Source organism: Anabas testudineus, chromosome 9 (assembly GCF_900324465.2).
Source record: "Anabas testudineus chromosome 9, fAnaTes1.2, whole genome shotgun sequence".
Classification (NCBI taxonomy): Eukaryota; Metazoa; Chordata; class Actinopteri; order Anabantiformes; family Anabantidae; genus Anabas; species Anabas testudineus.
In genome coordinates, this window is record NC_046618.1 from 1,642,935 (window position 1) to 1,659,374 (window position 16,440).

General features: G+C 39.7%; 1 protein-coding gene across 2 annotated transcripts in view; it reads right to left on the reverse strand.

Annotated features, from left to right (window-relative positions):
* Nucleotides 1–16,440, reverse strand: part of arid3c (AT rich interactive domain 3C (BRIGHT-like)) — a 59,517-nt gene that overhangs the window by 30,085 nt on the left and 12,992 nt on the right. The window lies entirely within an intron of this gene.

Sequence of the window (16,440 nt, forward strand, 5' to 3'; positions counted from 1 at the left end):
TCAGATTATGTGAAGCACTTACCTACAATTACCATGTGCATAAAAGGTGCAGCAAAAATAAAGGCTGACTTTATTCTTTATCACATTTTTCACATCCTCTAAAAGGATTTGGAAAATACCTTCAGAATTTGGGTTAGTGTTATAAAAAGTAGTATAAAAAGTATATTGCTTTATCTGGCTATTGCTAATTAGCTGAGGCTGATGGAAATACCACTCGCTCACTTGTTTCACATTTGATCTTAGTGCAAGAGCTTTGACAGATGATGCTAGATGAAAAATACGATAATAACTAACACTTAATATTACATATTAAGACTCAAATATGTTCCTAGCCTACTGTGACGGAGAAAGGCTATGGACCAGACTTTAATCAATTACGCTTGAAAACAAAAAGAAAGTTTGTTTTCCAGAATGTCACAATGCCCTCAGACTGCACCGTCCTGTACTGTGGATGACATGGCATTCCTGAGGGCTCAATGTTTACTAGAATAAATCATTTACTTCTTAATGCTCAATAGAACACCTTCCTTCCTTCCCTCTTCTGTTACCAATCACACGTTGGCACCAATTAGACTTACACAGGCACTTCTCTCATTTCTGAATCTATTTCCAGAGTTACAGCAGAGACCATCCTGCTGCCGGCGCTCAAAATAGACCTGTTGAAGAGGTGAAATGCTACTCAGGGCAGAGGTGTTAATCAGTGTCAGACAAGCAGCAATTAGACATCTGATATTACAATACTACTCAGTGCGGTGCTGGGCAGACACTTACTGTTCTGTTTATAGACATGTTTTTCTTTGTTGGGCTTGATTAATTTATTCCTCACCAGAGGTTTGGGCTCTTAAAAAGTTAAAGCTAAACAAGAATGAGACAGTGTAAATCATTTAAACCCTAGCAGATGTTAAACCTAACTTATTAGTATTCAAATAACAGCACCAGTTAAAAAGATGGAACAGGTGACAGGAGAGATCCCTGTCTTATTGTCTCTAGGGGTTTAAGCTCCTGCCTCTTTACTAAATGAATCAAAGCTGTCCATCAAAACATTAAATATGCCTGTGCGATCTTGAGGCCTGCAGTTCTAAGGACTGGACCTTTCACACTTGAAGACTGTTTCCACCATAGATTTCTAGTCTTTGACAGTGTAGAAGCAGCACACACATGACTGAACGTACACAATACCACAAATCATGCGACAATGAAATGTGGTGCATGTTCGTCTGTCAAAACTGGCAGCTTGTACTTTTGATTTCTGATCACTGATTTCAGATGAGATCCTGCATGGAGAGGCTCGTTTAACACGGATTATAGCAGATTATAGGAAAATGGAGGTGAAATAATGTAATGTCAGTCGTAAAATGTAAAAATTTTAAATCGTGGCAGCGACTGATTCTCAAGACTGGAGACTGGATTTTTTACACAGCACACACTTGACAGTTTTCTCTGTTGCCTAGCAGTAACAACTGATCAACACTGCAAACATATAGGTCCAACCAGTTTTCACAAACCACATTCATAAGTAGCTGTACAGTTGCACATACAGTGCTTAGCTGATATCGGTAGAGCAGTTATGAGAACCTCACTGTCAGCGGTTCGAGTCTCACTTCCTTCTGGCCACATGTTGACGTGTCCTTGAACAAAACAGTAAAACCCCATAGCAGCACTCGAATGTACTGTCGGGCAATGTCAAACAAACAGAACCAAAGGGATCAACAAAGTATGTTAATATTACTATGTAACAAGTTAAAAAAAAGATTAGAGTGTGTGCACATGTTGACTGTAAGGTTCTCTGTGGAATATGGGCCAAAGGGACTGCATGACAACCCCTACCCTGGAAGTGGCATGCTGTTACTGTCAACTGCCACTTTGAGAGGTTTTACCATGTTGTAAGACAGTGTTAATATACCATCTGTCCATCATCCTTTCATACTTTTGTTTTCATCCCTGCATTCTTGCAGCAGAATGTGAAGTTGTTGTCCCTGCGGCAAGTTGATGGCACAGAATTTAGCCCCCTGAGAAGAAGTACCAGTGCCCTCACAAGCTCAAGCCTCCAAGTGAAAAGCTTATCAGCACTTTAAGCAAATCTGCGGCTTTGTTGCAGCTATTAGAGGTAACAATAAAATACCAGTATACTAAAATGTGACCCCTGCCCCTGAGAAACTCCTTGCACGTCCTTGCATATGATCGCCACATGTGGTGAAATGAATCTGTGTAGAAGGGGCAGAATTCTACACATCAATCACTTCCACACATAGATTTGAATGGGAATGTGACACTCTATGCCCTACAGTGTGTGACCTTTTATACTCCTTTTTCATTATTCAGAAATGTCCTTGTGTTTTTCATTGGAGCTCCAATGTGGCAATGTACTTTAGGCACATACCAAGTAACTGTATGAACGCACTGCATGTTTTGCCAGTAAGTTTAAGTGTTTTAAAAGCCACTTGGTTGACTTTATGAGTCAATATGACACTCTGTAGAATGATGAAAAGGACAGCACAGGACACCTTTCCGCTGAATATTTTAAGCCTCTAATTCTTTGCTGTGGTGTGGCGTGACTCTGTAATGCCCAAGCATCTGATCTGTCATTTGAATGAATGTCAACTGAAGATACAGACGATGAGCCGCCTGTCTGAGCTGATGAGTTAACGCTCAAATAAAAGACATGTGGAAAACAGGAGGGCGAAAGTTATTTGCTTAACTGAAAGGTTGAACAAAGTCCAACAGCCACAACATGGAAGATTATGCTGTAAACACAATATATAAAAAAGCTAAGACATTGAATCTTTACCTCAACTCTACAGAATGTTATATCTTTGTTTTTTGTGCCTTTTATTACTGTGTCTCAATTCATTCAATTTAATTTGAGCATGAATATATATATTCATGTGAATATATAACAACCACAACTGTCATGCTGGGTTTTACAGTGTAACACTTCACACTACTCAGAAGATTAAAGAGGTCAAAATGAAGAAGTGGTATTTGAAGAAGTTGTGTAGTGATCACTTTTTAATGCCACAGTGCACCAGAATTGATATGTCTGATACGTAGCAAACGCGTGTGCAATGCTGACAAGACGAAACTGCACGGAGCTGTGATCTCAGAGTCAAACCACATTAAAATGAACAATTTGTTTCACATTTCTGTACAAAAATTAACTAAGGCCACTGCATTTTATAAAAAAAACACAATTTAATAAAATAATATTGAGAAATCAAGCAATGAATGTTCTCTTTTTATGTTGTGGACACATTTCATACTAAGTGTGAGTGTAGAAACATTAATATGTGACCTGAAAACACGGCACACTCCTGATTGGGCTAATCTTTACTGTTTGTGATAATCATTGCTGATCCACCGCGCGAAACTTCGCAGCTGTGAAATGTTGCTCAACTGAACATTTTGTAATGGGTCACAAATGTCTACCTAAGGCGTGAGTGAGTTTGCATTGCCGTGCACCCAAAGTTTGCCAAAGAGCACCTTGACCTTGCCACAGTATTGGGAAAAAGATTTGTTGATGAAACTAAGGCTGAATTGTTCACAGCAGCATGTGTGGTACGTCAAGGGAACTGCGGGCCAACATGAAACCATCATCCTTCTGTGCACGGCTGTGTGTGTGTGTGTGTGTGTGTGTGTGTTCTGTAAATTAGAAATCAGTGAAAGAAGGGAAAGTCGTTGTGTCTTGACATGGGACCATTAATTTCATAATGTTTAACTATTGTGAAAGGCTTGGTTTAATGTACAGTGATAAAACATTACTTCTTCTACTTTTAATTAACAACATCCTGTGGGTACGCTGTGGTCTCACCTGACCGCTGCGACGCTGACCTCTATGATTAACTCATATGTGTGTTTAAACAATAACTCCTGTTTTAATGACACAGTTGCTGGTGTGATTAAAGGCATGCAGGTCCTGCGCTTCAGAGGAACTGCAACAGGCTGAAAACCTGGATGGGTCAGTAGGGTAGCCATGTGGAACACACTAAAAGTAGAGGCAGAATGAAATCAGGCACTGTCCCACAGGACCACATGAACATCAAGGAATGTTGAACTGTTTACAAGGGAAACACTCTGTAAACTGGCTCTGATTTGTGGTGCTTTAATCTTACAAGCTAACGTCTGTTTCCACTGTGGGCATTTTCCAAAGCATGCCATAAATAATCAGTCTTCCTGACTTCCAGTGAACCATAGCTTCAGCTCATTTCAGTGAATCTATTATAAGTCTGCTGTTTTAGTGCTTTGGGTTTCTAATAGTCAAACAACTCATTCCGTACTTTCTAGCTGTCCTCATGTCTGTGGCTCCCAGTCCCAAGCCCAGAACCAGATCAACCTGTTATTGGTTCGCACCACACAAATTAGACATGAGCACTCACTAATCCCCATTTCACTCACTTTCCACGCACTGCTATTTAATACTATCCACTGTAAAAGCATAATATCTAGAGAATTAAACCAAACATAATCATTTGAATGTTAACGTTCCTCAGTGACACTGAGAGTCAAGTGTTAAATTAAATATAACCAATTGAATTTATGAAATTATTACAATCTTACTGTCACACAGTGAACCTGGGGCCTTTTGGACCCTCAAGGGTCTAGGCGGTATTAGCCTGGTAATATTGAGTTAATAAATTACCGTGTGTGTATTTAGGTTGATAAAGGAACATGTCGCACTTTTAGAGTTAGTGACATGAATAAATCGGGTTTTGATACACATGATACCTTAGTAAATTCAAAGTCAAACACAGCATATTATAAGTAATGCCAGAAGTCAATACATTAGTTTAATTTATTTAGAAACTTTGGTTCCCAGGAAGAGCATCAGACAGACCCCCAGCCCACCACCCTGCCTTGTCATCTAATTGAATGGACATGTTTCAGCATAATGACAGATTGGAGGAAACCAACCAGATGTCCACTGGTGTTAGTCAGGGTGTGTGTGTGTGTGTGTGTGTGTGTGCTATGCACCAATAATAGACTCCAATATACTCCAACAATACATTCTGCTACACGATGCTCATTCATTCACTTCCTCTATTTTACTAAGGCGTACAACTCATACTGGCAGCAGATGAAGCTTCTGCTGGATAGACCAGTTCATAATGCTTTCAGGACGTGCTCATTTCTTCAATTGGTTTTACTTTTACCAGTTTTCTTGACTTTTGCTCAACATACCTGAGAGACTAGCTCAGTCTGCTATGATGACAAAAAATGCTGTCAATAAGGTAGCTGAGATTTTACAGAGTGACAGCAGCAAAAAGAAAGAAACGGCTTTCACAACGCTGTGGATGTCGTGCTTTTGTTCTGATGTGAGCATACCTCCTGGTCATGTGACAAGCACAGGCATGTATGGTGAAAAGGCGATTAGCCATCAATAGGGCCGCCCTTCAACAATCCAGAATAGTCCGCTTTAACCTCATTCTATACTAAACTTCAAGTCACGTCTGTCAAGTGAGAGCGAGAAATCTTGCCTCTGACTTTGGAAGCATTTCAGTGAGAGCCACATGAAAGGTACAGATATGGACAGTTAATTAAAGGCACTGGGATGTATGGGAAGAGCTTCTCAGGGTATTATTGCCTTCGTCAGCCAAATGGCTACCTCAAACTGAGACTGTAGGAATGCAAGGTCATAAACCATGAGTGCTAATGTTGAGTTTGCCACCAATGCAGATAAGTCTACGACTTCAACCCCCCCCCACTCTCAGAGCCACACCTAGACATGCCAGACGGAAGGCTAACACCCAAAATCCTCTGTTGCTTTAATCAGTTGCACAAACTTGCCTCACATGCCTGGTTCCCCTTCACTGACGTCTCTTTCTGCCTAGTCAACACTCTTCCTATCAGATAAGCATTTTTTATTCAATTCCAGCTTCCATTGTCTTTTCCCATAGTCAGTACGAAACAGAAAATGATTAAAACCAAATGTGTGTCTGCTCAAATGCCCAAAAGTGATTCTTTCGACGAACTTCAGTTGCCTTCAATAAAAAGCAAAATCAGTCAGCAGAATTGGATTTGATACGCAGCCCCACTCTACAACCTCCCAATAAATCCCCACTGCTCCCAACAGTCTGTCCACCAACAAGCCACAACATGTTCCTACTGTGTGCCATGAAAGAGCATTAAGGCACTTCAAGCTAGGAGTCATTGAGGATGGAAGAAAAAGACACCTCGCATTCTCATCAAGAGATGGGGGGAAGATAATACCGACCTCAGTCTCTCTCCACCAGTGACCCAACCCTGACTGGGATCACTGACTTCTTCTAAGAGTTTGAGTGGTTCAAGTGTCAAACAAGAAGAATCCATATCTTCTCTAATATTTGATCGCAACTAAAAATCTCAAATAAAAAACTGGTCTTCCCAAGCATGGATGCAAGCATGCACGTGCAACTGTTGCTAACAACAAACACAGAAGCCCGTTCCTGAAGACTGTGTAAACCTCACTGCAATGCCTTTTTCCCGCAGCCAGCTGGAAAGGAGCCAAAGCAAGCTATGGCAAAATAGTCTCCAGTGCAAGTGCTGTGAGAAGGGTCAAACTAAATGTGCTATGACGTCAGAGCTGGCAAACACACTAGAGCTGGAGGATGCAAACGCAGGTGGGTACAGCACGCCACAGGGACTGAGGCCACTTCCACAAGGCACCGCTGAGCAGAGATGCCACAGCAGCAGCACAACAGAAGCACAAGCAGAAAAGTCTATCAGCATACCTGTTCCATACATGAACTAAGTTGAAGTGGTCCCTACAATGTACACATCCCACAAATCCTATGAAAGTGTGGGGAGGCTATTTTCTTATGAGGGTGGCATGATGTACCATGCTTCAGAGTAACCAGACACAGACTCATTCCACATGCCATGTCCACTTTTCACTGGCAACATCACCTATTTCTACTCTTTCTTTTGAATGACTGAAGCAAACATTAAAGGAAACAGTTGTACGAGGAGAGTCCTGCTCCAGTCATTGCACTGATCTGTCTGCTTACAACAAACAATTTAACAATCATCATGTTGTAAATTAAAATTTAATTGAATAAATCTCAGCTAAGTTGTAATTCCTGTAATTATTTGCATACATTTGCAACTATTACTTTAATCTCTATAAACCCATTTTTTTGATAGTAAGCTTGTATATAATGTAGACCTCACATATGGACAGTGTAAGAGAGTTCAGTGTTAGCAGTTAGTGGTGGATCTGTGATTATCACCATTTTATTTTGGAGGTGATGAAGAATCAGCATGGCAGCAGTAAGTGGCAAACAGTCAACACGACAAACCGTAAGGTGGTGAGACACGAACATGTCAGTGACTGATGCCCTATCAGTGACAGGGACAGCTAAGAGCAAATGACTCCGGGTGTGTGTGTGTGTGTGTGTGTGTGTGACTAACAGTGGAAAGCCTGAGGTGTTACAAAAACACCACCAAAGATTTGAAATATGAGGTCAGTTTATTCACATTGAGGTGGTTGAGACTGGTGCTCATCTCAGCAGCTATAACCGCCCAACTCCTGAAATAACAAGTCAGATCAGTGTGTGCTGTCATCCCAGGGAGAACACTCTTATCTTGGTATGTGCCGGAAGAACTGTAAGAGATGAATGTGGTAAACACACACACACACACACACACACACACACACACACACAAACACAAAGAGCCTCTGGTCAATATTAGCAAACACATAGGACTAGTTGAGAGCGAAGTAAAGTCTAAGCCTCTCCCAGATAAAGAACAGTAAAAAATCTCCCCTCCTCCTTCTTGCAGCAGGAGGATGGACCCAGGCTGCTGTCTATGTGTATGTGTGTCTCATTAACCTCAGCAGTAGAGATGGGGAGCTTTGCTGACAACAACTCATCCCTGTGTGTGTTGGCCTTTTATAAGGTCTGGCAAGCCAACTCCAAATGGCTGCCATTCCCATGATACCTTTGTTTTTATAGGGCATTCAACAAACATCACCCCCAATGAGCACACAGCACTTTTGTTAGCCCACCAGCTGATGAGTGGGTCCTCACAACTCCACTCTGGTTTCATGAGACTACCTAGAATTGCAATTTGTGCTGCTGCAGTTGTAAGGTTTTTCTAAAACTAATTCTCCTGCACACACCTTGTTAGGATTTTTTCCTTTGCTGACATTGTGTCACAACATTTAACCCCCATCACTCGTCTATTGAAATACTACAGTGGCTTACTGACTTCCAGTTTTATATGTTTATTCTGTTGTGCATTGACAGTACTGTATTTTGACAGCAGTTTGCAATTTACAATTCTCCCTTTCAATATGAAACACAGCTTAGAACAAAGCAACAAAGCTCTAGGCTCAACGTGCAACAAGTGGTTAGAGCTACATTAGTTGGCAGTATGCACCACATAGATAGATAGATAGACAGATAGATAGATAGATAGATAGACAGATAGATAGATAGATAGATAGATAGATAGATAGATAGATAGATAGATAGATAGATAGATAGATAGAGAGATAGTTTGCCAAGTCTTTCCCACCCCCGCAATATCAAAACTGTTGGAGCAGAGCTCTCCCCGGTCTGAATATAGTCTTTGTACAGGTTGATGATGTTGGCAGGAATGACTTTCTGTAACTTTCCTTATCACAGCAGAGTGTGAACATATATAAACTGTATATAACTGAAATCACAATCAAATGTTGTGATGAATATTCCATTAATATTATGTCAAGACCTTAATCGCTGCTTACATGTTAATAAATTTGCGTACCGTACTGTGTTGACTGTACACACCACGCAGAGCGAGGAGGAATCGGGGCTCACCTGGGCCCACAGATAATTGTTGCCTCAGGGCCCCCTAAAAGCTTGATCTGGCCATGCTAGTGTAAACAGATGGTATGCATTTTAGTCATGTACTGTATTACCTTCTCTTCTGATACTGAGCTGTCATGTGAACTGACATCTTGTTATTCATCTTATATTGTTATTTCACTTTAAGTAGCCATACCATTTGGATTACAGAACAGCAATGTCCAGCTGCCCCCCTGAATTACAAAGCTTGTTTTTTTCATTATGTGCATGTTTGAGCCAGTAGACTACAAATGACATCTATGTAATCTACTTTACTGCTGACCATTTTTCAAAGCAGCTTCTAATATGTTCTCCTCCTTTCAGACTGGTTTGTATTTATTTCTCTGTGATTAACCTGAATCTGCTTTCATGTTTTGATAGCACTTTGCTTTTTTGATAGCACTTTGCTACGATGTTTTTCTCCTTTACTTAGATTTTTGCTTGCCTTGTTCCTCAATTGTAAGTCACTTTGGATAAAAGCGTCAGCAAAATGACTAAATGTAAATGTGAGGACAGCAGCAGAGCTAACAGAGCTGACTATTTCAGACATTTTTCAGCAGCTTGCCTTACTTAGTTTCTTAGAAACCACAGCTTAATTAGAAGAAGTCATTGTAGACCCTATTTGTTCATTTCGCAGCACCTCTGACCAACAGCATTTAAAATTGGGTGTAACTGTTTTCCAGTGGGCACACACACATTACACTGACATTGCCACCACTTGTGATAGGGTTAGGGTGATAAACGAGAAAAGCTGAAATAGTCTCAGGTTTAGCATGCCTGCCTTCAGTGTTGTTATTTAAGTTATTTTGAGGAAGTATAGGTCTACTGGTTTTTGTGACTATTATAATACTGATAGTTTTTGAATGATAAAAATATACTAAATTAAATTTTGTTATTAATTACTTAGTTATCGCAGGACCTAAACATAAATACAATGGATGTGGATAGAATCTAATGCCTCAGTTTTTCTAGAATTATTTCCAAATAATAGCTAAATGCCAAATATCCAAATTAACTGCCTGCTATTAATGAAAAACATAATCTATTCACAATTATGTTGCCTGAAAAATGTATTTCTTAATGCACAATCATTGCATATAGAACCATTTGTGGATGACAGGTTTGCGTGAGCTCAAGCTTCTATTGTAATTGGAAAACTTCATGTTTCATGTTACATAATAAATATTTTCTTATATATGTCAAAGTTCTTGAAAAACACTTGCGTGTGTGCACGAGTGAAGTATATTAGCCATCTGCTTACACAATGCTGACTTGGGCTGCCTGTAGTCCTGGCAGGAAATACCAGCTCTGTTTGATGATGTCGCACTTAGCCATAAATTCACCATTCCTCCCCCTACCCTCCACCCTATAACCCCCCTGTCAGCTCACCCCATCCCCCACCCTGCTTATCCACATCCACTTTCCTTCACTCTCATATTTAGTGTTCCACACTTCTTCCTCTATGAACTATGTAAAACCACGTTTTCATCAATAGCCAGCATGCCACAGCCTGCTATGTACCGACGTCTTTTTCTTTTTCTTTTTTTTTTTTTTTGTAATGCAGGGAAAAATAATGGCTCACTGCAGCGATTTCCTGCCATGTAGCTCTTGTTTTGTGTCACTTGATTTATGGTCTGATTTGCTTCCATTTATGAGATGAATTAAGTTATGGTAATCCAATTAAAATCTCACCAGTAGAAGAGCAGCTGCATGGCTCAGCAAAGAGAAATGAAGACGCAACACTCTGGATGAGACTGTGTCAGTCATGCATTGAGATAAATTTGTCCTTTTTGCCAATCTGATTTGAGTGAAAGTAATTGTGGACTAAGATTAATGATGGAAATAATCTTTTAATTTCTTTGCCCGTAATTGACTCAAATATTTGTTTTAAAGTTTTGAGCTTCAGAGGTTTTGGAAAAAGGTTAACTTATTTTCAATTTGCTTCAATGGTTTGAGTTTAGGAAGTACAGCTATATGAATAGAATTAAACGTCCTTCTGCTTCCCTATATTAAAATGGCTTTAATTTTCTTTTCGTTATGTAAAACATAATTTAAAGTTTACATATCATCATAACATTTTTATGTGTAGAGAATCTGTGTGATTGGCACCAGTGCAGATCTGGGTGTGTTTTGTCCATCTCAATCGGTTGGTGTTGCAGCTGGGCTAATTCATGCGGTATTCTGCTGCTGGAGATTTCATGTCTATGAATTAAAATAAAAAAAAAACTCCACACAAGTGAATATAAATAGTGAATATAAAAAGTGAAATATGTGCTATATATATATGAAATTTTACTGTACGTAGCTATGGAATAGTCATCATACCCGGCCAAGGCAGATAGCTGCCCACCCAATGGGATTGTTGGGTTTTCTGTGTAATTTTCTATACTATTATACTCTGTAAGGTCTTAAACCTTACACTGTAAAGTGCCTTGAGATGACTTATGTTGTGATTTAGCGCTATACAAATGAAATTGAATTGAATTTAATTAAATATCAGATTTGTATTGGCAAACTGTAAAAGTCACGTCTGTAAATCTAAACATTAGAATGTCATATACTGAAAACAATAAAAGAACATATGGAAGAGTGGAAACTTCAACATAAAACAATAGAAGTTCCTCTTGAGGTGGAACAGGAAACATGTCACTCCATATGAAGCTAACCCACGGGGCTTTACCACCGCTGAAATGGGATGTAGGATTAGTTTGGCAAGCTGATAAGCTGCTCCGAAGTGATAACTGTTTTATAACTGATAAAGTTTTATGCATACTACCTCTACTAGAATCACAACCTTTTCATGTTAAAGACTGGAGCTAAATCCTTGTGCTGCATTAGTTTAATGTATTTAAAATGTTGCCGAGCAAACAGTTTATGTGCACGTCCACCACACCCTTCACATATATGGCCTCTGTGCTCAATCACTAATCTGTTGTTTAAATCTGATGATCCCCTACATGATCTCTGACCAACTTGGTATGTAGGGGAGCTAAGCGGGATTCTGATGGGCAGGGGCTCACAAGTAGGTCAGAGGGCATCCAACACTGCTTATTCCAAACAGAAACAAAGTGTTAGCAAGCACATGTTAGATTTCACAGTAGACGCCGATTAAAAAGGATCACATGACATGACAGAGGCACATTCTTCAAGTGCCACTTTGTACAACTGCACACACCTACTGTGTTCATAAAAGAGAGCACAGAAGTTCATTTCTGTTATTAACACTCTCAAATAAAAGGTCAAAATGTCCATCTGAAGGATTTTGCTTCAAGCTAAAAAATAAATGTATTATGATAGTAACTTAAAAAGTAAAGCATAACGTTAGAATGCCTGCAGTGAGGCAACACGGTTGACAAGTTCCAGCAGCAATAGTATTTTATTTTTCATACTTATTAAAACAAATAAACGTTTAAAGGGATGAATGGATGGTGAGTTTCACCAACTGGCAGCATGATCATGTTTTTAGTTGGTCTGAGTTAACTAAATCTTCGCTGTGTATGAGTAGGAAAAGACGATTTATTGCTGTTGTTGTTACGTAGACCTCGGCTTGTTCTGATTTACCACTTCACTAAAACAGTCTACACAGAAACTATTAAAAACTCTTGCTATTGACATTGTTATTAAATGCATGAAGAAAGATATATTTGCAGGTACGCTTACAAGTTATTTAATGTGCTGAAGCTGAGCTTCTAGCCTGTAAACTGACATCAGCATGTCACTTTTCCCCAGCAAATGTGAGTTTGGTCGCTCATTCAACAGGCTAAAGTGTAGGATAAACGTGTTCATGTCTGTAGGTTTGATAAGAAGGAGACACACAGGAAAGCTAATGGCTGTTGTTCAGACTCTGTGGCTCTTGTGCTGTCTGGCAGCTGCTGTCTGCTGTTGCTCAGTGTGACCATGTGGTCTGCCTGATACAATGCTGACTTTAATGCTTTATGTAACATTTGATTAGCGGTATCAAACTAAAAGGGCTTCATCCACACAGATGATATCTAGCTGTCACTCCTCTTTTGAAATAATACACAGCTAGTGGGTGCCAGCATGAAGACTTTCCCCTTTTGATTTCTGTTTTTGTTGCTTTCATTTTAGTTAGATTTTAAGACTAAACTCTATGTGGGTATGTTTACACTCTCACAGCACTAGGGAAAGACTTTTATCCAGCTTAATAGAAAATCTTCAAGAGAGACGTCAGACACGTGTTTATATACTTTTAAACAAACCACAATCTTTCTCTAACCTTCACCAAAATGCTTTTGATGCCTTTTTAGTCACACAAAGGATTCTGGGGTCAAACTCAGTACCAACCATTTACTTATAACATGCTTGCAACATAATAATATTTGTAGCTCAGTTACATACGAATGTAATTGCATTTTTAGATACTGGTGATAATATAGAAAATGTCCATACTGTTGATGCTGGCTTGTGATAGCCAGCTATTTCTGCTTTATCAAAAGAATCTACATCAATATAACACCCTATACCAGACGCTGGAATATAAGCAATTGTTGAGAGTAAAGCTACAGCTTCACTTTATTACATGACAGAGATGTGTTACAGATGAGTCCCTGATGAGAGGCCCTGCCTGCCAACATCCTTCCTCACAAAAGCATATGGGGTCTGCTGGACTCCAACAGAACAAGGACACTTTTCCTGCTGCTGACTCCCTCACAAATAATATATGTCTCCATTGGCTTTTTCTAACAAGGTCAATATTGATTTTTCATTCCCATGTGAGCAACGTTGAATAATCTTTTCCACATCTATGTCTTACTATGCTGAGACATTTGTCGGAAGCCTGACTATGACTGGGGACAAATGTAGTAAGGCAAACAAATCCCTTAAGACTTTTTAACATTATTACATCTCAACCTCGATGCATGTGCAAAGAAATTGTTGAAGCTTAAGCCTGACTTCATTGCAGACATTATACAAAACTGCATAATGTTGCTAGCCTTCCTCTGTTTGTACGTTGTGTGTTTTCAAGCCATCTCAACAGAAGGACACAAAGACAGGAAGTACAAGTGTTTCCTTTTTTCACACCGAGACATTTAGAAGCTTCTTAAGAACTACATCTAGTTTGTATTGATTTCAGCTACACCTCAGCTTGAATTTACTGATTGCTTCCCTGACCCTGTGAGCCAAGAACACACATCTGCCTGAACATGTTTTAGTTACAGTGAAATGACATGGTAAATGTTTTTCTGTGGTATTTATAATTTATCAGCCACCATGCAGTCACTTCTTCACTTTCAACCCATTGTCCACCTTTCATTCCCTGCCTATCCAGCCACTTAGTGTGGGTATTAAGGTGCTGTAGCAAGCCTGGACAAAGAACCATGCAAGTAATTTCCATGTCCCAATAAGCTGGGACATTCCTCTGGGACCTCTCCATAAACAGAAGGACACATCTTCAGTACAGGGCACACACAGGGCTCTCACCTCCAACCTGTGTCCCTAGAAATCACTAAATAAAATATCTGTAAGTGCAGCTTTATTGTTAATGTCTGCACTTTCTTATAAAATATTTATTCACCATTAATCTGCTGATTCCTTTCTTGATGACTCGACTGTTCATTAAATTTCTGCAAAATTGAAAAAGTCTGAAATGATTTAATGAGATTGTTTTCTAAGAAAAACAGCAAACCAAAAATAAAAAGCAATATTAGAGGTTTTGCCAATTTAAATGGAAATTTAGCAACTTCAACAAACAAAATCAACAAACTTACTAATAGATCCAGTTGTACTCGACTGCACCTGAAGCAACACCATGACACAGCAAGAGTTTTCTTCTCTCTGTGTTGTTCAGAAACCAAACCAGCATTGATCCCTTCATGAAACCCTCTCTTTCATTTGAATGGACTCAACACATGTGGCCAAAGTCAAAACAATGCACAAAAACCTGGCTTTTGTTGCACTGTGATCTGGCAAGGTGTTGAGTAGGCCAAATTCAATAAGTGTACATTCCAGGGATGTTTTTTTTAGTTAGCACTAAACGCCTCACGGCAAGAAGGGCTCGGGTTTGAATCCTAGGGTCAGTCAGTTGTCTTTCTGTTTGGATCTCTCTCCATGTCTGTGTGGGTTTTCTCCCAACCACTCTCCAAAGACATGCAATTAATGGTGACTCTAAATTGCCCATAGATGTGAGTGATTGTCTTCAAATGTAAACCTGTCCAGGGTGTAACCTCCCTCTTGCACAATGACAGCTGGGATTGGTTCCAGCTCCCCTGAAACCTTAAGGTGGAAAACGCGGTTAAGATGGATGGATGGATCTCCACTAGCACACTAAACCAAAAATTAGCATTTTTTTAATTATAAAACTGTGATATTGAAGTATAAAGTCCATTTTATCAAAAATGCAGTCCTCTCCAAAAGGTTTTTCATCAAGTATTTCTGAATAGATTCATTCTTGTTTTCTTTTGTTAGTACCATCCATTATAACTTGTCATAGCCATTATAGTGAACAAAAGGGGAAGCACAATGTAAAAAGTGCTGTTGTCTGGACAAACGCAGTTAAGAGCAATGGTTTAACACTCACAAACAATGCAGTGAAGAATTGTTTGCTGCTTTGATCACCTGTATGAGCAAAGACACTGCAGCAATGCTTTCCCAACGCTGACGCTGCCTTTCAGCTCATTGTTGTATCAAGGTCAGGTGGCACATTCATTTGAGCCTCTTGTCAACGCACTTGTGTAAGCTGAATGAAAACGTGATCATGAGTGTTGAAGCATTTTGAACATGTACTGTTACACTTTACGACACTCACTATACCCTCATTTAGAAGGCATGTATTCGTAGAGTATCATGAGTTCCAACATCTCTGTCGACTCCACCATCGGGGATCAAACTCCATTTGACAGACAGAGCAGATAATCGACTGTGAGCTCCCATTAACACCTACGGTTAATTACTCAGCATCCATCACATCTTATTTCCACCTGTACTTCATTTAGAACAGTCGTCAAGTGGGAGCCATCAGTGCCCAAAGCTCTGTTGGTTTTCTTTCTAAACAAGCGGTTCATAATTTGATCCACAGATCACTTTTAAGTGACTTCAGGGTTGCCAACTCTCGTATGTTGAATAGAAAACACAGATTTCAGGTCTCACTGGCCTGGTTTGACCTCAGACTGTCTGGGAGATCAGTGATACCCTGGTCCAGACCTGGGAGGACATACTCCAGCACACTATTGGTCATCTCATTAGAGGCATCCCCTGCACTCCCTTCACTGCAAGTATCCTGCATAAACATCTCAGAGATCATGCAAATGAACTGACTGATTTTCCTGTAAAATTACTTCTATAATGCAGCGCAGCCACTAGGGAGGGTTGGCTTCACTCGATACTGATGCCAGTGGACGTTTGGACTGTTTTTTTAACTTTGCATGAAGGAGCTAATCATCAGAAGACTTCACCAGCGGCTAAGCATGTTTTCCAAGTTGAACACAAATTATGTTTAATAATTTGTAAATACGCGTTGACTTACTGGGCCTACAGTGACATATGGAGGTTCAAGTAAGTTATATTTAAAATGGTTTAAAACTGACTTTATTAAGTGGAGTTTGATTCAAATTGTGTACAAAACGAATAAACTCTGGTTTCATAATGATGAGCCATTTTAACCTCCTATTAAGCCCAA